At 50.5% G+C, this 21432-nt stretch overlaps 1 long non-coding RNA gene across 1 annotated transcript; it reads right to left on the minus strand.

The window, feature by feature from the left end:
* Positions 1 to 18652: 18652 nt before the first annotated feature.
* Positions 18653 to 19300, minus strand: LOC149355754 (uncharacterized). The gene is made up of 2 exons (XR_016291575.1): positions 19112 to 19300; positions 18653 to 18873 (listed from the first exon to the last, which is right to left on the minus strand). It is a non-coding gene; the product is annotated as an uncharacterized LOC149355754 (long non-coding RNA).
* Positions 19301 to 21432: the final 2132 nt, after the last annotated feature.

A 21432-nucleotide genomic window follows, 5' to 3' on the forward strand; every position in this document is an offset into this window, starting at 1 on the left:
AATGATTCAGTGCCAGCACCGGCTGGCCCTGCGCTGCCTCGGGCACATGCAGGTGACCTTCATGCCTAAGAAGATAGCCCTGGAGCTGCACGTGCTGCTGGCGAACTCTCCAATAATCGACGCCCTTGAGCTGATCAGTGGGCACCGTCACCCTTCCAGCCTGGTGCCGCTTTTGGGTTGCATTATGGCAATCGCCAGAAAATCGAAAGTACGGGAAACCTGTGAACAGCTGGAGCCACTTCTGCAAGTGCCGCCGTCTTCCACAGAGGAGCAGTTTGTCAACTTCTGCGATCTGGCCGAGCTGACCCGGATTTGCTACGTGGTGCTGCACTTCCTGCAGGGCGTACGACCCCATGCCGTCCTTCCGCTGACCGGCTTCCTTCAGGAGCTGTTTCAGGAGGGGAGGATGCAGAACTCATACTTTCGCGAGATGCGCGAGAATTTTTCCACCACGCAGGAACTCATGCAGAGCTTCGTGCGATCGATGCCCCTGCCAGCAGCGCAGCTCAATCCAGAAGCAAGCAGGCGAAACCAGCCTGCCACACCAGAGCACTACCCGGGTTTGTGCCAACTCGTGTGTCGCACAAGGGCATCACGCCTCGCCCGGCAACGCAGGTGGCTGCAGTGAGGGCCACTGTGGATGCTGGGGTGGTATTCTCCCGGTGTCGCCTTTTGCGACATGTCGCATTCGCTCTTCGCTGATTGGCTCGAGCCGCGCTGACGGCGGCGTGACGACACGGACCCGCCTTCCTGCTACGTCATCGTGACGTCGCCCCAATTTACTACGCTTAGTCGAACAACGGAATGGGCTGAAGCGATTCGCGCCGGCGACGGGCTACCGTTAGCGTACGAACGCAATCGGCAGTTGCGGCTTTTACGCCCTTAGCGTGAAAACATGGCGACGTCCTTTCAAGCGAGAGCCGCCCGCTTCAGCCAATTCAGCAGTCCTTGCGATTCCGGTCGGCATGTTTACCGGCAACTACTGGTGTTGTTACTTTTCGGTATGACTTACCTTGCTTCGACGATAAAGTTTAAGCTGCAATTCAGCCTAGTTTTTTCGATACGCTCTCGATTCTGGAGCGCGCAAGCCTAATGGGACCTCCAGCTACACTGCTACCGTCTGCAACTGCCCGAAACGCAGCCGAAACCTAGCACAACCGTCCGGAACGAAAGAAAAATAGATTTGGAGCTTTTTCGCGGTGTTTTATAGACTTAAATGAAGTAAAGCGAGTTTATATTCAATTTGCAAATGTTTTTTGAACATTAGACGTCATGTGATGGCAAATATTCTTGCTATCAAAGATACGAAACTACTGCTGCTAGTGAATCAGCAGTGGTAAATTGTCGCTTCTCGGAGTGAATGAATGCACCGCAGACGAAAGTGCCGGCGGCTTTTTCCGTTTCTTCGAGCATCTGCAAGCACTTTTTTAGGCCCCGCCCATATGCGACATGTCGCAAAAGGCGACACCGGCAGAATACCACCCCTGCAGACGCCTCATAGCCACCCGGTATGCCTTTTGCTCCCGAAAAGACGGCTGAGAGTGAATCGTGTGCCTCAATGTCTACTCCGGTTGCCAGCTACTATACCCCGCAAAGCCGGCTGGAGGAGGATGCAGCATCGATCTTGTGGACGCTTTCCGTCACTCTGTGGGAGGGCCATCCTCAACGGACAACCTCCGCGGCAGACCGATCTGGAAGCGCACCTGCCTCCCTCCTGAAGAGGCGACTCGTGAACCTCCCACCTGTTACTGCCACGCCCGTTGTTCTTCAAAGGGGCTCCGAAAAACAACATGCTGGTGCTTGTCCGACGTCCACAGATCTCAACGAGGAGATGCAGAGAATACCTGCAGATGCATCAGGGCGGAGGCTCTGATTTTCCACATCAGATTCGAACAGTTCCGAAGCTAGCTCTGACCTCGGCACCACTGGCCATATGCTAGGAGGCACCTCCGTGCAGTGTCATCCTGAGGAGCAGGCAAATGGCGAAGTGGAGGCATGCCATTCAGATGAGAGAGAAATGTCCAGTGGCCGATGCAGACAGTTCACGAATCCAACGGACATTGACAGCAACCACTCTGGCGACGACCTGTAGACAGCACTCCAAGTCCGGTTCGTTCTCTACAGCAGCCTGATCCCAGTTTGCAGCCCAGAAGTGACTACCGTGATATAGGTGGGAACAAGGTACCGCTACCGTTAGCTGGCAGACATCTTCCCCAATGTGCAATCCGCTGCTGCTGCCAGAGTTCCTGGTTCAAGAGGCTGTCGGGTGCCTGCACTAGCCCACTGCAGACGATTCATCTGTTCCTGGGCTTGCTCAGCGAGGTCCCAAGGAGTCACTATCTCAGCCAGAGCCTCCAGCTGCAGCGTCAAGCACCGCAGACACTGTGGAGACTTCGGATGAGGAGGACCTGGATGGATCGCCACTTATGGGCAGCTATGAGGAGATAATTCCTGAAAGCAAGCGTCGGCACTTTACGCGCCACTTGGAGCTTGATTTGAGCAGAGGCCGTGTGGTTACGGCACCTGAACAAGAAAAGACAGTACACAGGTCGGCTGCTGCTTCAGTCGTTGGCAATTTGCACTTCGGCACGGCACCAATCGGCGCTGCCCAGATTAGCATTGCACAGTTCGGCATTCGACATGTAGACACTCCAAGCATTGCTACTTCACACGTCGGTCCTGCACATGTCGGCACTACTGAATTCAGGACTCCTGCTGAAGAAGAACCCACTTCTCTTGGCGACAACGACGGTACTGAGCTAGTAGAAGACCCACCAAGCAGAACCTGTTCTCATGCGTCAGCAGTCTGCCTCTGTGTGTCAGCATTCGTAGTCAGTGGGGTACAATAGAAGGAAATAAACCTGCTCTCTGCTGTGCGGAAGAGGCAGACCTGTCCTCTAAATATGACGCTCTTCACTCAGAAGGTGCGGTGACGACACCTGCAGAAGAAACACACTTTGAAAAATCTGCAGCAATCAACGTGTCTTTCGAGTTTGTTCCAAATTTGGACAGTCGTCTTGTTGAAGATTGAGGAGGTCCTTTAACGACAATTGATGCGCTTGTAATATACGACGGGTTATCGTTAATGTATTTTAAACTGTATTCATGAATTTGGAATCATATTTGCTAGCGCTTAGTGAACACACGGGACAAGAGCACAAAAACACAGGACAGACGCTGTTTTCCCGTGTGTTCACGAAGCGCTAGCAAATATGATTCCAAACGTTTTCCAACTAGCCGAAGTTTCCGCCTTAATAAGTATTCGTGAATGCTCTAAAAATACATATGAAATAGGTTCTGAAAATTTCTCGCTCGGTATTCCAAATTTATTCGTAAAATTTGTCTAAGAGATTTCACCTACACCATGTGTCCCACACATTTCAAATGTGTGAGAAAAGTTATGTTTGGTTTTAGTATGTTGGCAGCACAATAAAAGTGTACTTTTGTAAATATGAAATTAATTTGTCGAGATTATTTTTCAGTACTAACAAATAAGTAGTCCTCGTAAAAATTGTAGCAGGAATCTTCATGCTGCCGTGGAACAATCTAGAGCTCGCAATAGGTTTTCGGGGAACAGTCAAAACACGTCATTTTCTCCCGACTCTTCGTGTTTATGATACTGGCAGGGAGATAAGCACCACTTATTCCATTACGTGTGGAGAATGTGATAGAATTATACCGGGAAGCGTGGGTTGGGAATCTCCGGACCCAGACAATGCAGTGTAAAGGACTCCGACTCGCAGGACCATCTGGCTTCAATAGACGCCTAGATAAATTTCGGTTGACAGTTCGACTCCTGGCGGACGCCTGATGCAAGTTCCGCTGAGCAGTTCGGTTCTAGATCACTCGCAGTTTCGAACGCGGCCAGTTCCGCGCTAGAGGAGCAATTTGGAGGTCCACAGTCCTTGCGCCAGGAACGCCTCAGCGGGCAAGATTATGTGGCGGCTCTAGGAAGTTATTTATATAGCAAGCCAGCTACTACACGTGTCGAAATACTTCTAGTTTACTGACATAACTTTCACTAGCCGCTCGTGGTGTGGCAACATCTCTCCCGGCTAAGTGACGTCTCGTGACCTGTCTACCTCATCGATCTCTTGGTTTATTAGAATGCCTCATTTTATTTGGAATGTGACTCCTAACGGTTATCACAATAATGAATCATGACTACACTGTTGCGTCGGCCAGTCAGTGATATTTTCTGTAGTTGGACAAGTGAAATACGTCTAATGCAGTAAAGCCAACTTGCGGCCTGTTATAAGCCGTATAGAATTTAGTAAATTTGCAATATGTCAGAAATATACTAAGTGCACAAAAGCTGCAGTTCTGACATCTTGGGCGAAGGGGAGGTTTTATTCAATACAGAAAAAGCATTCAAATTGGTTTTAACTATAGGGACAAAATCACCCAAAATCGGTATGCAATAAAACAATTTATCCGAAATGTATTTTTAACCCACAGTTTTATTCTCTAAGAGTCCTCGTGACGGATGAAAAGGTGCCACCTGGTGGTGCCGGTGTTTCTCTTCCTGTGACTCCGATTCCCCCTTTGTTTCGCTCCCCTTCGCCGGCTGATGCCAGAAGGATGCAGGAGGTGCCTGTGAAGTCACATGCGACAGCTACAAACTCAGAAGACTCAACTTCGAAACACACAGAACCTGAACCCGAAGTGTTCAGAAATTGAAATTGGCTTGCAGCGATAGGAGAGCAGCTCGTGATCATAAAAGCACCAACCTTACTGAAAACAAAGCTCTTGTAAGGTACAAAAGAGCACGAACTAAAATACAGGTATCGCCGGAACAGGCCAATCTCACAAGAACAATGTATGAGGATGAAGTAGGAGAAAAGAAGCCACGAATCTCTGAGGCTGACAAAACAGACACAGGCATTACTTAACAGCTTCAGAACCCAGGCTGCCTGTAATTCGAAGTCTTAAAATACTCATCGCCGCCAAACACTCTCTAAAACGACACCAGTGTTACGCGGTTCCGCGGTTCAATATCAAAGTAAGTTTTATTTTGAAACCACTAGTGCGCTTTTATCACACAAGGGAGGGATAAAAATAAAAGACAACCTCATTGTTAGAATCCAAAGAAGACTGGTACTTAGGGGGAACAGCCTGCTGGGTCAGTTTGGCCACGCTTTGGCGCTTTGCGGCTATGAGCTTTGAGTGCCCGCGTGATTTCGTTTTTGACGCGCCTCGATTTACAAGCGAGGAACCGCAGAGGAACTCCAATTAGGATCCTTCTAAGGTTGGTCAGATAATCCCCGCGATCGATGATGAGCGATGGTGGCACGAGGGTCAGTGATCGTATAAGGCAGTCAGCAGTATAAAGAGCACCTTGAGTCTCCGTACGCCCGCCCGGCGAAACGTTGCGGGTTGGGGCAGTCAGCCTCGAACTTCTTTACAAAAATGGTCTATTAGCGACGGAAGAGAGCACACAAGGCAGTTCATCATTTACCAGCTTCTGTACTGCTGCGCGGTGCTGCCCATACTATTCGCCCTCTCGTCCAAATAAATCCATTGGTAGTGCACATTGGAAGGTATATGCAAGTGCGCGGGGCCAAACACTCGCCAGAGCCAGGCTTAGTTGAACTCATATCTAACGCGCAGTGCACGCGGTGTCGTGTAGCGTCGGCTTTGCTTTCATGCCACTAGCTTTAATAGCAGCGCCCTTGACCATTCGTTCGTTTCTCGTGGCAAAAAAGGTCTTGGCCCTTTGCTACCATAGGAGACCTCCTCAACAGCCGTCTGCTGTACCGTGCAACGGCGCCGTTCAAGTAATCACAATACATTTGGCTCCAATGCCTCGAACAGCCTCGTTCGCGACTCTCCGCGCTGCGGTTACAATATTTATTTTGAAACGGTGGCCTACGGCGGAAGGGGAAACGACCCGCCGGTGCCTAACCTAACTAAGCGCCTCGGACGAAGCTGGTGCGTCGGAAACAATTTGTTCGCTTGTCGAGCAGTTTACCCTGCGCGAGAGCAGTGCTCGCTACTTCGTGCCTCCCTGTGCGCCGGGCTCACAGTCAGAGTACGCGGACGCACTGCGTCGTCGGTCTCCTTTTGATCGACAGCTCAGCGCTGTACTATAGCAGCGCAGATGGAGGCTGCTGTCGTTATCAACCACTTGTGCTGCTGTGCTTGCGCTTGTGGTGGGGATGGAGAGCTGCTTGCGGCAGCATGACACAGTCTAATAAACCATGTCAGCAACATCCACGAATGGCACAACCAACCCTATCCAAGCTTTCTACTTGGGCCTTGGCCTTTCAGCGGCTCTGCATGGCACAGTGCTAGTAAGTGCAGTAAACTCCTCTACTCAGATTTCTCAGGACTTCATTGCCCTCTTAGAACATAACTGGTCTGCCAGTAACGATCTGGTGTGCTTAACCAAAAGCAGACACAGAAAATAATGCCACCACTAATCCATACCATTCCATTAGAGTTAGGAGTACGTGATGCAGAATTTGATTTTTTTTAAGTTGCCTAACAGAGCAAAAAGTTTTGTGTCCTTTTACCCAGGTTATCTTTCACACAAGGAAGTGGAGGCTATTGTAACAGCAACAGTGCTTCTAAAAGGCATTCAGCGGCTGTCACTCTCAGTAAAGGCATACGGTCTGTAGTCGTTTCACAGCGTGTTCAATGGGTTCGCCCTGAAATCAGCCGCATTCTCATGCAAAGGCATGAGGTCTATGTGAATCTGCATAAGGACACACGCAGAATATTACCTGCCATGTCTCAGTACTGCAACACATAAAGCATAAAAAAATTTTTCCAACGTTCTGCAACATTCAGCTTGCTTTATGCAACAACCTTTTGGGCGGATGAGTCCTATACATTTTGAAAATTTAAATGGTTCAAACGGCCAAAAAGCTTGGGGACGTTATTAAACAAGTTATTAAAGAAAACTATATAAGTTCCCTACTATTCTCTATAATATACGTCCCTAGTGTTCTTGCCGTTTTTGCGCCAAAACTCCAAACTTATATGGCAGGCATGAGTCAACACCTAGAACGTTTGAGTTCTTTGCTCAGGATTTTCATATCAGGTTAACAACTCCGAGCCTTTAATGCACCTTAATCCCAAACTAAAGAGATTTAAAGGGCAACTGAAGCGTTTTTTCTACCTCCTTTGATTTTACATAAATATTAACGGTCCGTTCTACACACTTTTCTGGTCCTTTGATCCGAATTTCGAGGCGAGGAGAAAAAATGTCTAAATTTCCTGCTTCGTGGCCTCAATCGGGGAGATTGTGCGGGCAACCTCGCGTGTGTGACGTCACTGGATGCATGGTCGTCGATATTCGTTCTGGGTTTGCTGGATAAAATATCAAGCTTCTTTTTCGTCATTTCAGTCAACTAGTGACCGAAGCTGTCACCTAGAGTCGCCAGTTTGGACAATGAACGCGAACTCGGTAGGTTCTATGACAGCATCCCTGACGTCCATATGACGGTCAGTCGTGGCGTCATCGTTTGGAGGAAACCCAGTTTCGGTTTTGATTTCCGGGTTTCTATTCTTTTTAAATACTTGTAATTGGTAATTTGAAAAACGGTTTTCTCCAGCGGAGAGAGGGCTTTGATTGTCAGCTCAAACCGTTAAAAAAAACGTACTTGGCATTTAATCCATTTTTTTGGGTTGGCCGTCTTGCAGAATTTAGGACGTCCTGGGATTTTCAAATTTGGCTGTGTCCTATGCTTAGTCTACGGCGTTTATTTATTTATTTTTTATTTATTTATTTTACCCTCAAGGCTTACAAAAGCATTGTAGAGGGGAGGGGCAGAAATACAAGGAACACTATGCAATTTGGTTAATAAAAGGACACAGAAAAAAAATATAAAGGCAACAACAACAACGACGAAAAAAGAACAAAAACGGCACGTATTCAAAGCACACGGGTCGGTTACAAATGTGCAATGGTTTGGTTGAACAGAATGCAGCAGAGTACAGCATCAACGTAAAAAAAATAATAAAATAAAATGAAGGAACAGTCATACTGATCATGATAAGCGCCAGTGCAAGTTTTAAAAATAAAATAAAAAAGGACTTCAAAATATGTTAGTAAGGCAAATACGAAATCGGTGGTTGTCGGTGATAGCGACTAGGTCAGCACGTCGATGGTTCCAGTCACGGGATGTTTTTGGTAGAAATGAATGTGCATATGTCATGGTGTTGTGGCGAGGTATGGCGACTTTGTAGCAGTGATCTACACGGGCAGAAACATGCGCAGCATCTGTGATCAGGCGCGTCCTGAGTTGATGGTTATGATGATAAATTTTATGGAAGAGGCAAATACGAGAAATCTTACGACGGACAGTGAGAGGGGGCAAATGTAGACTTAGTTTCATGTTAGTGACGCTTGCTAGGCGGTGGTAATTATTGGGAATAAAACGAGCAGAGCGATTTTGTACGCTCTCCAAGGTTTTATTCAGTGATACATGGCCAGGGTCCCATATGGATGAAGCGTACTCGAGATTGGGTCGTACATAGGTAGTATATAGCTGTTTTTTAAGTGAAGACGGAGCTAGTGAAAAGTAACGTTTCAAATACCTAAGCATGCGATTGGCTTTGGCCGTCATGACCCTCACGATCGCATTCGCACAACGCAGGGAGTCCTCATACCACTGCTTGCGCGGTAGTGTAGCGGTTAAGCGATGCGCCACTGCCCAGCAGGCGGGTGCTTCATGCACAGCGACCGGTGCGGCTTGAGAGACCCAGGTTTCTCTTCCCCAGCTCCCGCAGGGCTCATGGACAGGCCTCAGGAGAATTAGCCAAATTCATCGAATTTATTTCAATTAACTTCGCAGCCACGTACCACTGGCGGCAGGTAACTCACAACCCAGAAGGTAGGGTGCCATGTGCCACAGAAGTCTGTTTTGATGACGTAACAAGGTCACGTGATCTCTCACGACCGGTCGGAGAATTTCGTGACAGAGAAGCCGTAACTTCTTTGCGAGATGAGAAACTAAATGCTGTCGCATTAAGAGTGCCGAATGCTGATCTATTTTTAAAGCTTAGCGAAGGCATTCTGTTGTTTGCCCAGCGGCTTCAGTGTTCACGTGTTACTGATTACTGTTGCTGAAAGTTACTGATTCTCTGGGCACATATCAGAGTCAGTCAAGCATCTTTCTGAGAGAGAGAATGATGACACTGATGAAGCGCTGTGTGTGGATGGACATGCACTGACAACGCACAATATGCGGTTCTCTGGAATTTTGCTTCCAGTGAAATTCAAACGCCGGGGCTGGGATCGAACCCGCATGTCTCGGGTCGGCAGCTGAGCGCCATTACCACTGAGCAACTGCGGCGGCCTCTGAGGGAAACACCAGCAGCTAAGGTATTCGGCCCAATATTGGAGATATATTGGCAAAGGCTGATCCTAGAAAGGAACAGAGTAAAACCACAGATTTTCAATATTGGGCCGATTACCTTGCACTTGGGAACGCACTTGGGAAGAATGTAACGTTGTATAGTGGAGGGAACTTCAGAAGGGCGTGTAGTAACCAAAAGGGGAGCTCCACCCTCTCGAACCTGCAGTTCCAGCACGCCTAGAAGGAGGTTCATGTGCATGTAATGTGCATGGCGTATTCTCAGTTTTCAGAGCTCCGGTCCAATCTGAGTCAGGCTAACAGGGCTTCCACTTGTGATGGGAATCCAGAGTTTCCTGTATCTGTCCGTTCAGGTTCTCAAATGAAACATGTTCAATATCTACCGTGTCTGAAAGAGCAGCTGATGCTGCATCGCGAAGAGGTATGCCGTCACCTACTATATTAGGACAACGAGAAGCCTTGAAGAGTGTTATTCAGTCCCTGCGACTAGGCATCACCAATTCAATTGGTTTCTCCGATTACATACGCCGAGAAAACGTAGGAAGCCATGAAACAACCACTTCGCGTTTCGTTTATTGCCTTGCATTGTGTCTCAATATTCTTTCGTTTGCATGTTTGCGTGGGTTTTTCAACTTTTTTTGACCCAGCATTGTCGCTAATGGTTATGCTTTTATTCTGTCGGATTTGCGATAATCTTGTTTTATCACAGTGCGGAGCGCCATTGTGGCCCTCCGCGTTCTGGCCGCTCGTCGGCATACACCTGTGGTTCAGATAGGCGGCATGACGTGGACTCCTGATGTTGCTGATGGCGTGTTAGCGATGAACCGACTCAGCTCTTCTAGCGAGCGCGGTGAGTGCGGTCTTAAGTTGGATACGGAAGTTTTCCACAAGGACGTTCATCTGGGGGTGGTACGCGGTGGTGCGCAGCCGTGTCGTGCCGAGAAGGGGAAGAATCTCAGCAAAAGCAGATGGGTTGAACTGCATGTCGAGGTCCTTGATGATTGTGCAAGGACATCCAATAACGGCCACCCAGGTTGAAAGGAGGAAAAGATGTGGCGGTGGAGGCAGCAATACCGCGGAGTGGTGTAGCTTCTGGCCTGCGGCTGTACCTATGTATCTAACAGTGGTCTTGCAGGACGGAAGTGGTCCGACTAGACAGATGTCTACCATATCAAGGCGTGCTTCTGGCGGAAGAAAAGCTTTTTTTTATTGTGATCTCGAGCCGACCCATTCCCTTTACTTTTGTAAAAAAATTGATCTATTTGTGCTTATTATTTTCAAATAATTTCTTTTAACCGTCACCTTTTTGTATCCTCAATTTTTCTTCCAATTTCTTCAAATTCCCGCCAATTCGTTATTCGTTGAATGAATTTTTATCCTGTTTCGTTCTCCACCAATCCTTGACCAATACCCCACCATGGGTATGTAGGATGGCTTCAGAAGAAACAACAACCCGAAGCCCGAGCCTTTTTTTTGACGTACCTCGTGACGCTTCCTCTTCATCGCGCGCTCTCATCCTACAGAACATTCTGGGCCGGCGCTGAACTGCTCTGGCCAGGACGAGGAGACGACCTGCAAGCGCATCCTGACTCATCTCGAGGAACCCCGCATCTTGCACCGGCTGCTGGCGGGAGCCCGGGGCATGCAGATGCCCATCTCACGGCTTGGGGCAGTGTGGCACGACGTGGCGGGCCTGGTGTTCGGCCACCTCTCGGTGCTGCTCTTTCTGCTGCAGTCCGGGGTGCTCCCAGACCACCGCGTGAGCGACGGCTGCCTGGCCTACCCGTACACCGCCCTCCAGAACTGGTGCCAGCAGGTCGGGTGTGATGAGTGCAGTGCAATACGCTTTTAGCCGACTCTCATCAGGCATCAGTAGCCTCTTGTGTTTGAAGTCTTTCATCGACGTGTGTTCATTTCCCCGCGTCTAGTTCCTTGCCTTGCAATTACCGTCAAGCAAGACCAGCCACAGAATGCAAGCGCTGCGGACGCCATACAGAAGGCGGCAAGCACTGATGCCGGCTTCATCAACAACAAAAAAAGTGAGCTTGGAATGAAGCCTCGACGACTTCGAGATTGGGGGACCCTTAGGCAAATGAAAGTTCGGAATAGGATGCCTTGCACGAGAGAAGAAAAGAAAATACGCCATTGCTCTGAAGGTTATGTTCAACTCCCGGTTGTAGAGCAACAACGTTAGCACCACCTTCGACGACGGATGGAAATTCAGCCACACCTGAGGCATCCTCATATCCTGAGGCTATATGGCTACTTCCACGGTGAGACTGGGGTCCATCTTATTTTGGAATACGCACCCAAAGGAGAGGTGTACAAGGAGCCCATCAAAGCAATGATGTTTGACGAAAAGAAGACTGTTACTTACATCAACGAAGTTTCCAAGGCTCTCCTGTACTGCCACAGCAAGAAAGTCATACACCGTGACATAAAACCAGAGAATATCCTGATTGGTTCAACGCTGTGCTCAAGATAGCAGGCTTTGGCTGGTCCGTCCATGCTCCGTCCTCAAGGCGTTAAATCCTGTGCGGCACCATGGAGTCGTTGCCACAAGAAATGGTTAAGAACAGCGTCTAGGAGAAGAAAGTAGATCTCTCGGCTCTGGATGTCCTAGACTATGAGTACCTTGTCGGAAAGCCTCCTTTTGAGTCCAGCACCACAAAAACAACCTATGACAGGATCCGGCGTGTGGACCTGCAGTCCCCTGTTCATGTCTACGATGATGACAAGATCTTGTTGAGGATTTTGCGGGGTCGCAGCGGAGCACCAGACAGAGACGACCAGCGTGGCAGGCTTATAGTTCCGGACTGCCCGTGCCGGGCGTGCGCCCGAGCACGCGCGGTCCATCTTTATTCCCTTTCTAGCGCGCGCTGTAACGCCGATCTTAGCGCCGGCGCTTTATAGCGTCGCCGGGCGCTATAGGGCCCCCCGCCTAGACGGAACGGCGAAATGGACGCGCCGACGGGGCAGAGATGGATTAGCCACAGCGGCAAGCAGGTCTGCAGGTGGGCCGGCAACATCTGAGGGGAGCTCCTGGGGAGGTGTCTCGAGGTACGCTGGTTTGAGTCGGTCGAGGGAGACGACCTCTTGACGACCATCGAGCAGGATTGTCGCTGACTTTGTCGTCCGGGTGAGGACGCGGTAAGGGCCATCGTATGAAGGGGTAAGAGGCGCCTTTACAGCGTCTCGCCTGAGAAAAACGTGCGTCGAGGAAGCAAGGTCCGGGTGCACAAAGACTTGATGGGCAGTTGAGCGAGGCGGCACTGGGCGCAGGTGCTGGAGACAGTCCTGTAGACGGTGAAGGTATTGCAGGGGTTGGGACGAGGGAGCCGAAGGTACGAACAAGTCTCCGGGAAGCCGCAGGGAGGTACCGAAGACGAGTTCGGCCGCCGAACAGCCAAGGTCACGACGCAGGACGGCGCGAAGGCCTAGGAGCACCATAGGGAGGTGATCTACCCAGTTCTCGCGATCCAGGCGCGCAGTAAGGGCAGCCTTGAGCTGGCGATGGAACCGCTCGACCATGCCGTTGGCACAGGGATGGTACGATGTGGTGCGGCAGTGTTTAGTGCCGAGTAGCCGGGTGAGCGAAGTGAAGAGGGCGCATTCGAACTGGCGGCCGCGATCCGTGGTAACAATGCCGGGGCAGCCGAAGCGGGAAACCCACGTCGAAACGAAGGCTCTGGCAACTGTTTCCGCAGTAATGTCCGGAATGGGCACGGCTTCGGGCCAACGGGTGAAGCGGTCAACCGTCGTCAGAATATACTTGTACCCTGAGAGGAGGGAAGCGGTCCAACCAGATCGAGAGGAATATGGTCAAAGCGTGATCCAGGCGGCAGGAAAGACTGAGGAGGAGTCTTGGTATGGCGTGTCACTTTGGTGGACTGGCAAGCAAGGCACGAGCGGGCCCACTGGCGAACGTCGGTGTTAATGTTCGGCCAGACGTACCGCTGGGTAACGAGGCGCTGCGTGGCCCGAATGCTAGGATGGCAGATGTCGTGAAGGGAATGGAAAATGGCACGACGAAAGGCCTCCGGGATGAACGGTCGCGGTAGAGCCGATGATATGTCGCACCAGAGTGATCCGGGCACAAACGGATGAGGCACGAGCTGCAGACAGAGTGCTCGAGGGTGGTCACGCAGGGCGTGCAGCTCAGGGTCTTCAAGCTGTGCCCGCGCCAGGGAGGGCCAGTCCACAGCAGGTGGAGACACGCCGATGGTGGAAATGCGTGAAAGTGCATCAGCTGCCTCGTTGTCGGTGCCTTTGATATGTCGAATATCGGTTGTGAACTCCGATATGTAGGCCAGCTGACGAAGTTCACGGGCGACGTACTTCGAAGAGTTCGTACGGAACACATACACCAGAGGCTTATGGTCCGTGAGAACGTAAAACGGCTGGCCCTCCAAGAAGTGGCGATAGTGCTGGATCGTGGAGTAGATAGCAAGCAGCTCACGGCCAAATACGCTGTAGCGAGTCTCAGCAGGCTGGAGCTTCTGAGAGAAGAAACCCAGTGGGTGCCACTCGGAGTCAATCTTCTGCTGGAGAACCGCGTCAATGGCCACGCTGGAAGCATTCACCATGATGCGAGTGGGCGCGGAAGTCCTAGGGTGGATGAGGACGACTGAATCGGCGAGGGCTTGTATGGCAGCCGTGAAAGCGGCCTGAGCTTCGGGAGACCAGGAAATCGCAGAGGATGAGGACCTCGTGGTGCGGAGAAGGTCAGTTAAGGGGTGAAGAAGCTCGGCGCAGTGTGGGATAAAGCGCCGTGAAAAATTCACTAGGCCCAGGAACTCATGGAGCTTGCGTAGGGTAGTTGGTGCTGGGAAGTCCTTAACGGCCTGGACGTGAGAAGGCAAGGGACGAATTCCCAGCGCCGAGATGTGGTGGCCCAAGAACTCGAGCTCAGAAGAGCCGAAGACACATTTGTGGGCATTGACGACCAAACCAAACTCTTGGAGGCGTTGAAAGAGTTCCCGGAGGTGACGCTCGTGGTCCTGTGGAGTACGACTCGCGACGAGGATGTCATCGATGTAGGCGAATACCGCCGGGAGACCACGCGTCACTTCAGCGATGAATCTTTGGAAAGTTTGAGCTGCGTTGCGTAGCCCAAAAGGCATGCGCACGTACTCAAACAGTCCGAAGGGTGTAGTGATGGCCGTCTTCGGAATATCGGCCGGCTCAACAGGGATTTGGTGGTACGCCTTGACAAGGTCCACTTTACTAAAGATCTTGCAGCCATCCAGATGTCCAGTGAAGTCTTGGATGTGTGGAAGAGGATAGCTGTCGTGGACCGTGTGAGCGTTGAGAGTCCGGTAGTCGCCGCACGGACGCCAGTCACCCGGATCTTTCTTGGGCACCAGATGGAGTGGTGAAGCCCAACTACTGGATGAAGGGCGAATAATACCCAACTGGAGCATGTGGTCGAATTCCCGTTTTGCAATAGCCAGACGCTCACCGAAGAGGCGGCGCGGGCGAGCTGCGACAGGTGGACCACGCGTGACAATGTGGTGGGTGATACCGTGCTTGGGTGGCTGACGTAAATTACAAGACTTCGTGACCTCGGGAAAGTCTGCGAGGACTTGAGCATACGGGCATGACGGAAGCAGAGTTCGGATTCCAGTGGAAGCGACAGCTGATATAACGCCAGTGATGGAAAGGCGCGTCTTGCTGTCGATGAGACGATGGTGACGCATGCTGACGTCCCGTGGGCGCAAGGTAGCGTCAGGCGGAAGGCCGCCTGAGGGCGGTAGGTTGCTGGGGTCGGTAATGTCTTAGGCCGGAGTCACCACTGTTGAGGATTTTGCGGGGTCGCAGCGGAGCACCAGACAGAGACGACCAGCGTGGCAGGCTTCTAGTTCCGGACTGCCCGTGCCGGGCGTGCGCCCCGAGCACGCGCGGTCCATCTTTATTCTCTTTCTAGCGCGCGCTGTAAAGCCGATCTTAGCGCCGGCGCTTTATAGCGTCGCCGGGCGCTATAATCTCATTATCCTAACCCGCCGGCAAACTGCGTTAACCTTGTTTCACCGCAGTGCGGAGCGCCATTGGGGCCCACGGCGTGGCAGGAGTCGGGTTACACCTGTGTCTCTAGTAGGCTGAGAGACGAGGATTCCTGACGCTTCTCGTGGCCTGACGGCTTGTGGGAAAAACTTTGATGCGTTTTATTGGAAATGTGAGTTTTTGGGCCCATCCTCAAGGACCATTCAACCATTTTAACATTGTCCTTGTGCATAAAGGGCAATGTTTCCACTTACCCGCTTTGAGAGCGAGAATTTTAGTTTCATTCCAAGTTTTATACCTCGAATCGGGCGCCAGATGTTGTGTTATACCATGCCACGAATTTTAAATGCCTTATGTACAGTCGCGAGCAAAAAATATTAGCACAGATCATTGGGGATCACAATTTGTATATCTCACCACGCGGCGCTGCGGTACGCAGACCTGCCTAACGGGCCGTTTCCATGTTTGCAGCGTAGGGGGTACGGCATGAAGTAAGTGTCACCCAGACTTCGCGCACTTTTAGTGGGAAGCTCCCAGACACCCTTATGCGTGTGGGGGTACCGGTCTCGGACTCAAAGGAGAAGCCCTCGACTCAGCGTGGCAAGCTCAGCGGAGACCAGCCACCAAGTGACAAGAGGTTTTTGGGCGTTCGGTGCCCAGCTTTCGCTGGTCGCAAGCCAGAGAATGGGTCGGAGCCAAAGGTTCACAAACAAAACAAGGTTTATACAGCAATTGAGACGATACAGAGGGTTTCACAAACACTAGTACAAAGATTAGCAACACAATGCAACTCGTGCAAAGTTAAACTCGAGAGAGAATGCAATACAAAGAAAATATTGCACCTAAAGTGCTCTAACACAAGAGAGAGAGGTAAACAAACAAAACACAATTTGTTCACCGGGCACTGCGGCAAACCGACGACCAGAGTTCCACGACGCTGCCGTCCCGCAGACTGGCGAACGTTGCCTCGTTGGTCCGATGCTGGCCGAGTGGTGTTTTCCCGGGAGTCGAACGGGCGCGCTTCGATGAAGCTTAAACGGCGGTCCCGACTGACTGATAGCGGTCAACGTCCTCTTTTGTAGGCTCGCTTTCACGTCTGTTTGTTCAACGCGCCAGGGTAGGCGCGCACATACACGCAGCATTTGCAGTGCTGTCTCCCTTCTCTCTTCTCACTGGCCGCGCGTCCCCATTGGTCAGTCAGGAGTCGTTTCGCGAAGGTTCCAGCGTGGCGCCGTCGTGGCACGTCGCCGACGTCCGAGTGCAGAGGAGGGGGACGTGACTTAGTGCACGCAAGGCTACGCCCTTTTCCTCCGGTCAGCAGTAGAACCGACTCGCATGTTCGAGAATCTTCGGCGTGGATGACTCATTCCTTCGGCGCACGCCGTGGCGATGGAGAGAGAGGCACGCGCTCGGCGGGGGCTTTCCCTCTCTCCCGTTGGGCTCGCGCCGGCGAGACGCCGTGCGCGCGGCGGGTTTTCTTTGTTTGTTTCTAAAATGCGCCGAATTTTGTGGCAGTAAGCTTTATCAAGCGTGCACCGCCCGAGCGTTGAAGTGCCGACCCTACGTGACTGTGCTTGCGGCATTTATTTTGGCTCGGTTATCATAAGCAAAGATGGCCTCTTTTTATTACCTTTTTTTATGTCCGCCATGGTTTGTCAAAAGGAACTCGCGGGAACAATAGATGATAGCGCTGCTTTTAGCCAGTAATTTTGCTGTCCGTGGCAGTCCGCTGAACCCCCCTAATACTGTAGAATGGGAACGGCCCGGCACTCTCGTTATCAGCCTCTTCGCCACCCGCAGCGCCACGCGTTGTCATTCCGGCGCTCCGGTGTTCCGTCGTGTGTGCTAATCTTTTTTACCCGCCACTGTACCAATGGCGCTAAGGTGATACTATATAAAGTGTATTTATTATTTTCCGTCTCTTATTGTTTGTTTACAATTTTCAGAGTATTAACAAGTATTAACCAGGCTTGATATCTACTTACATCTTTTACTCTTAAACACAAAAAAGAACTTGTAAGCACTACTTACTCCTGATCAGAAAAGAAAACTCGAGCAACTGATGCACTGTATCTGTGTCGAAACTGTGTGCGTGAGGCTGTAGCTTCGGCAAGTGTGCCTCACTACAATGTGGCAGGCTCAGCGACAGCTGGCTTTCGCCGTTTTATACATCTGCTTAAGGGCTACAATGGGGCCGAACGTAGCGGTAGGGCGACAACCCTACTGAAAAATCCGGTATGAATTTTAAACCGGAACCGCATACCAGGTTATTGTACATGATTTGCGATACCGGATTACTGGAATATCCTGTATAAAACAGGACAGTCCTGTATAATACAGGACTCTCCTGTTTTGTAGAGGATACTCCAGTATCGCAAATCCTGTACAATAACCCGGTATGCGGTTCCGGTTTAAAATTCATACCGGAATACAGGACAGTCCTGTATTAAACAGGCTAGGCCCGTATTATACAGGAGGGCCCTGTATCAAAGGACCAAGGCAGAATAAAATGTTCAAATATATCCCACTTGGACTAAATCTGCCCAAAAACTGGGGCCATAAGTGTACATGCCAAATGCTGAAATATACAGAGCCTCAGAAACTGGTAATCTGCGATTATCAGCAACTCGCATTGCAGTCGATGTGCCATTGTGTTATTTGCTCCCACCTTTTACCAAAGTATTGGTAGCTTGGTGAGTATTATAAGGCATCAAAAACTCCAAAAGATGTTTATTTTTTCCGCATGTCTTGAACCAGCTCACTAAGGTAATAATTTAACTCTTTGCACGATCTACCGGCGCTGGGGTCTCTACAGGGTGCTGGCCAATGAAGTAGTCAAAAGCACCTGCAGAAAAGAAAATATGATTGGTAGTACATAATGCCCCCAGCTTATCATTTAATTGCGCACTGACACACAACATAATGCATTGAGCACTGTGACATGCAACTTACGGCCAATGGCTTGTAGCTTTTCAGGGGTCATTGGCTTTCTGCCCACTGTGGAGGCTTCTGACTTCAGGTTCCGATGGCAAGCTTGCCCTGTAACGCCCCTTTCCAGGAGTTGTGGAGTCGTCCAAAGGCTGCGTCTTTACAGAAACGCGAATCTTTGGGAGCCACCATAACTGCTGCGCACGTTGCCGAAGGAATAAAAATTCCATTCCCGAGGTGGACCTGTATGCAATAACAAATGCATACCCCAGTAGCACAAACGGGGCTCTGAATTGCGGGCCCCCGTGGGCCCAGACAAGCCACAGACAAGCCAGGCGCCTCAAGACGCCAGGCCCTGAGCATTGGCAATGCTCAGTATCGTGAATGCACCTCACGCCTTCCATATTTGAATCAATAATGTATTGCAAATCTGCGTCGTAACATTGTTGGTGTGTAAACAGGTTGCTCAGACGATTGCGATGCTTGCGTGGTCATCCTCCATTATTTACGGCACATACCGCAGCATTGATGCGATGCGTGATGTTTGTTCAAGGTCTTGAGCCGCTCCCCCTCAGGACGCTTATCAATGATTGCTCTCGCACGTATACACCATGTGCCTCTGTAAAGAAATAATACAAACTATAAAACTAATTTTAGTCGTGCTATCATGAAGGACAAGCAATTTCGGTATGTAACTGAAAGAAAATGTTGCGCTATTTCGTCCCTCTACGCTGTGCAGTCTACAAAGTTTTAGTTAAAAAGACACTGAACAGTTAGAACGTTTCTGTTGACGCCGAGCATATAACCGAGACGGAGGCAGTACTTAAAGAACAGAGTGATTTAAAATGCGTACTTACGTCCTAGCAGCACGACGTCGCCGTCATAAAATCCGCCTTCCACCGGTCAAATGTTCACCACCGGCCTCCACCGGTCAAATGTTCACCACTCACGTCTTTCGGAGCGAAGTCATTCATCACTGAGACAAGGATGATAGGGTTCCACCATATTTGCACTGGACGTACGCATGAAAGGCGATGTCATCTTTGATCATGAATTGATCAAGGCATCACGAAGAAAGTCTCAAAAAATTGTATAACACAAATTCAACGCCAACGAGCGAGTGCCAGCGTGTTTTCCCAGCTACCTTCATCGCTTGACACTCAACCCAGCCGCAGGAGAGAAGTAAAAACCTGTTCCAAACAAACGCAGGAAAGGCGGGGGGGGGGGGGGGCACTTTTGCAAAAAGTCACCGCGAAGCGGCCGGGGACAGTGAACAAGTAGAATCGGAACCTCCTCGCCACTTCATGGAAGTCGCGGGAAGCGTGGTCGGGAGGGCGGCTTAAAATGTTCGCGTGGGTTGACAGACACAGAGGAGCCCAAGGGGAAGGAACAAAGCCCGATAGAAAGACCAGGAATGCGCAGGTTTTTTTGTTGTGACGGACCCAGGAAAAGCAGAGAAGGCGGTGATGAGAGAAAAAAAAAAGCTTTAAAAATTTGCGTAAAGACGGGTTACTCGTGTAAGGTTTCTACAGGTGGTTTTTGTTTTTATTTTGTTCTCTCGAGCGCTGTATCTTCTAGCTAGCACGAAGCGTCGCCCTTAAAGGTGCACTGAAGAGGAATCTCAACTCGTCTTTTTGTCGCGGGAACTCGATCTGCACGTTCCGAGCATTCTTAGAAACTTCGATTTACTGCCCTGTGTGGCCGATTTCCCTAATTAAATCGAATTAACGCCCGGCTCCCGCCTTTTTTTTTCAATTCAGCCTCGTACGGTGGGCGGAGTCGACCAACGCGGGGAGTGCCTTTCACCCAGCCCCGTGGCGGCTTGCCGCTCTGCCATCGGCGGAGTAATACGTAGTAGTCCGTAGAAGCAAATAGTCCGCGCGTATTTTTATTTCTGCGGGCTTATTTTGCGGTTATATTATCTGCAAATGAAACTATTTATTCACGGAAACCTAAAAAGCAAAATGAAGCGAAAGCAAAGCCTCCACGGAGCTGGCTGAAAGGCACTCCCCACGTTGGTCGACTCCGCCCACCGTACGAGGCAGAATTCAAAAAGAGAGGCGGGAGCCGTGCGTTAATTCGATTTAATTACGGAAATCGGCCACACAGGGCAATAAGTCGCAGTTTGAGAATGCTAAGAACGTGTAGATCGAGTTCCCGCGGCAAAAAGACGAGTTCAGATTCCTCTTCAGTGCACCTTTAAGGGAACACCGCAAGCTGCCGGCTCCGTTGATATCTTGTTCGTCGATAGAAATGTTCTGGGCGATTTGTGATTAGTATGCCTTCCTGATAAAGTGAAGGGTGGGGCCGCTCGGGATGGCACTTGGACAAGTTGCGTTATCAATGGGCAATCACTTGACGAAGAAGTGCAAAGAATTCCTGCACGAAAACCAAGAATTTTCTTTCTTCATCGATGCGTCGCTACAGACTGCCGCTAGCGAACAGCTGCTGCAATGAACGCGACAGTAACAAACCTTTTGGAGCCTCTGGCGCAGTCACCGGAGGCTCGCCATGTTTATCAGCCAGTCGTGAAGTTCTGCACTGTGAAATCCAGAGTAATCTGCGCAGGACTTACGAAGGCTGCTGGCGGATATATACTAGCCGTGTGCCCGCACACAGCCGCCTTGACTTTGTCAGGGTGCTGCACGGGAAGCCAATATGGCGGTTGCCCTCAAATCACCAAATCATGCACAAACTGCATGTTTTGCCACTGCGAAGCTCACGCTTAGCCCTTTTCTTTTCCTAGCCCTTTCAACAAAACCGCGTATGTGTTGATTATCGCACTTATGCGCGCGCTGCCCCCACCTTTCCCCTAAAAAATATCTGCTGGCGTACAACAGTCAATCTGCAGACCAAGCACCAAAACCGCGGCACATATCGCTCTGAATACAGGCTGGTATGTCCGGTTTGAGCTCCGTACCGGACTAGTCTGTCCGGTTTGAGCTCCGTACCGGACTGGTCTGTCCAGTTTGAGCTTCGAACCGGGAATGGACTGTCCGGTATGAGCTCCGTACCGGAGCGGTCTGTCCGGTTTGGGATCGATACCGGACCGGTATGAACCGGTATAGCCATCAAACCGGACGGGTCTCGCCGGTATGAGAGTGATACCGGACCGGTATGAAACCGATATGTTCCGGTAAAATCCGGTTTGCCGCGATACCGGATTTTTCAATAGGGA

This window comes from Amblyomma mixtum, chromosome 3 (assembly GCF_055824585.1).
Source record: "Amblyomma mixtum isolate Tamu chromosome 3, ASM5582458v1, whole genome shotgun sequence".
Taxonomy (NCBI): Eukaryota; Metazoa; Arthropoda; class Arachnida; order Ixodida; family Ixodidae; genus Amblyomma; species Amblyomma mixtum.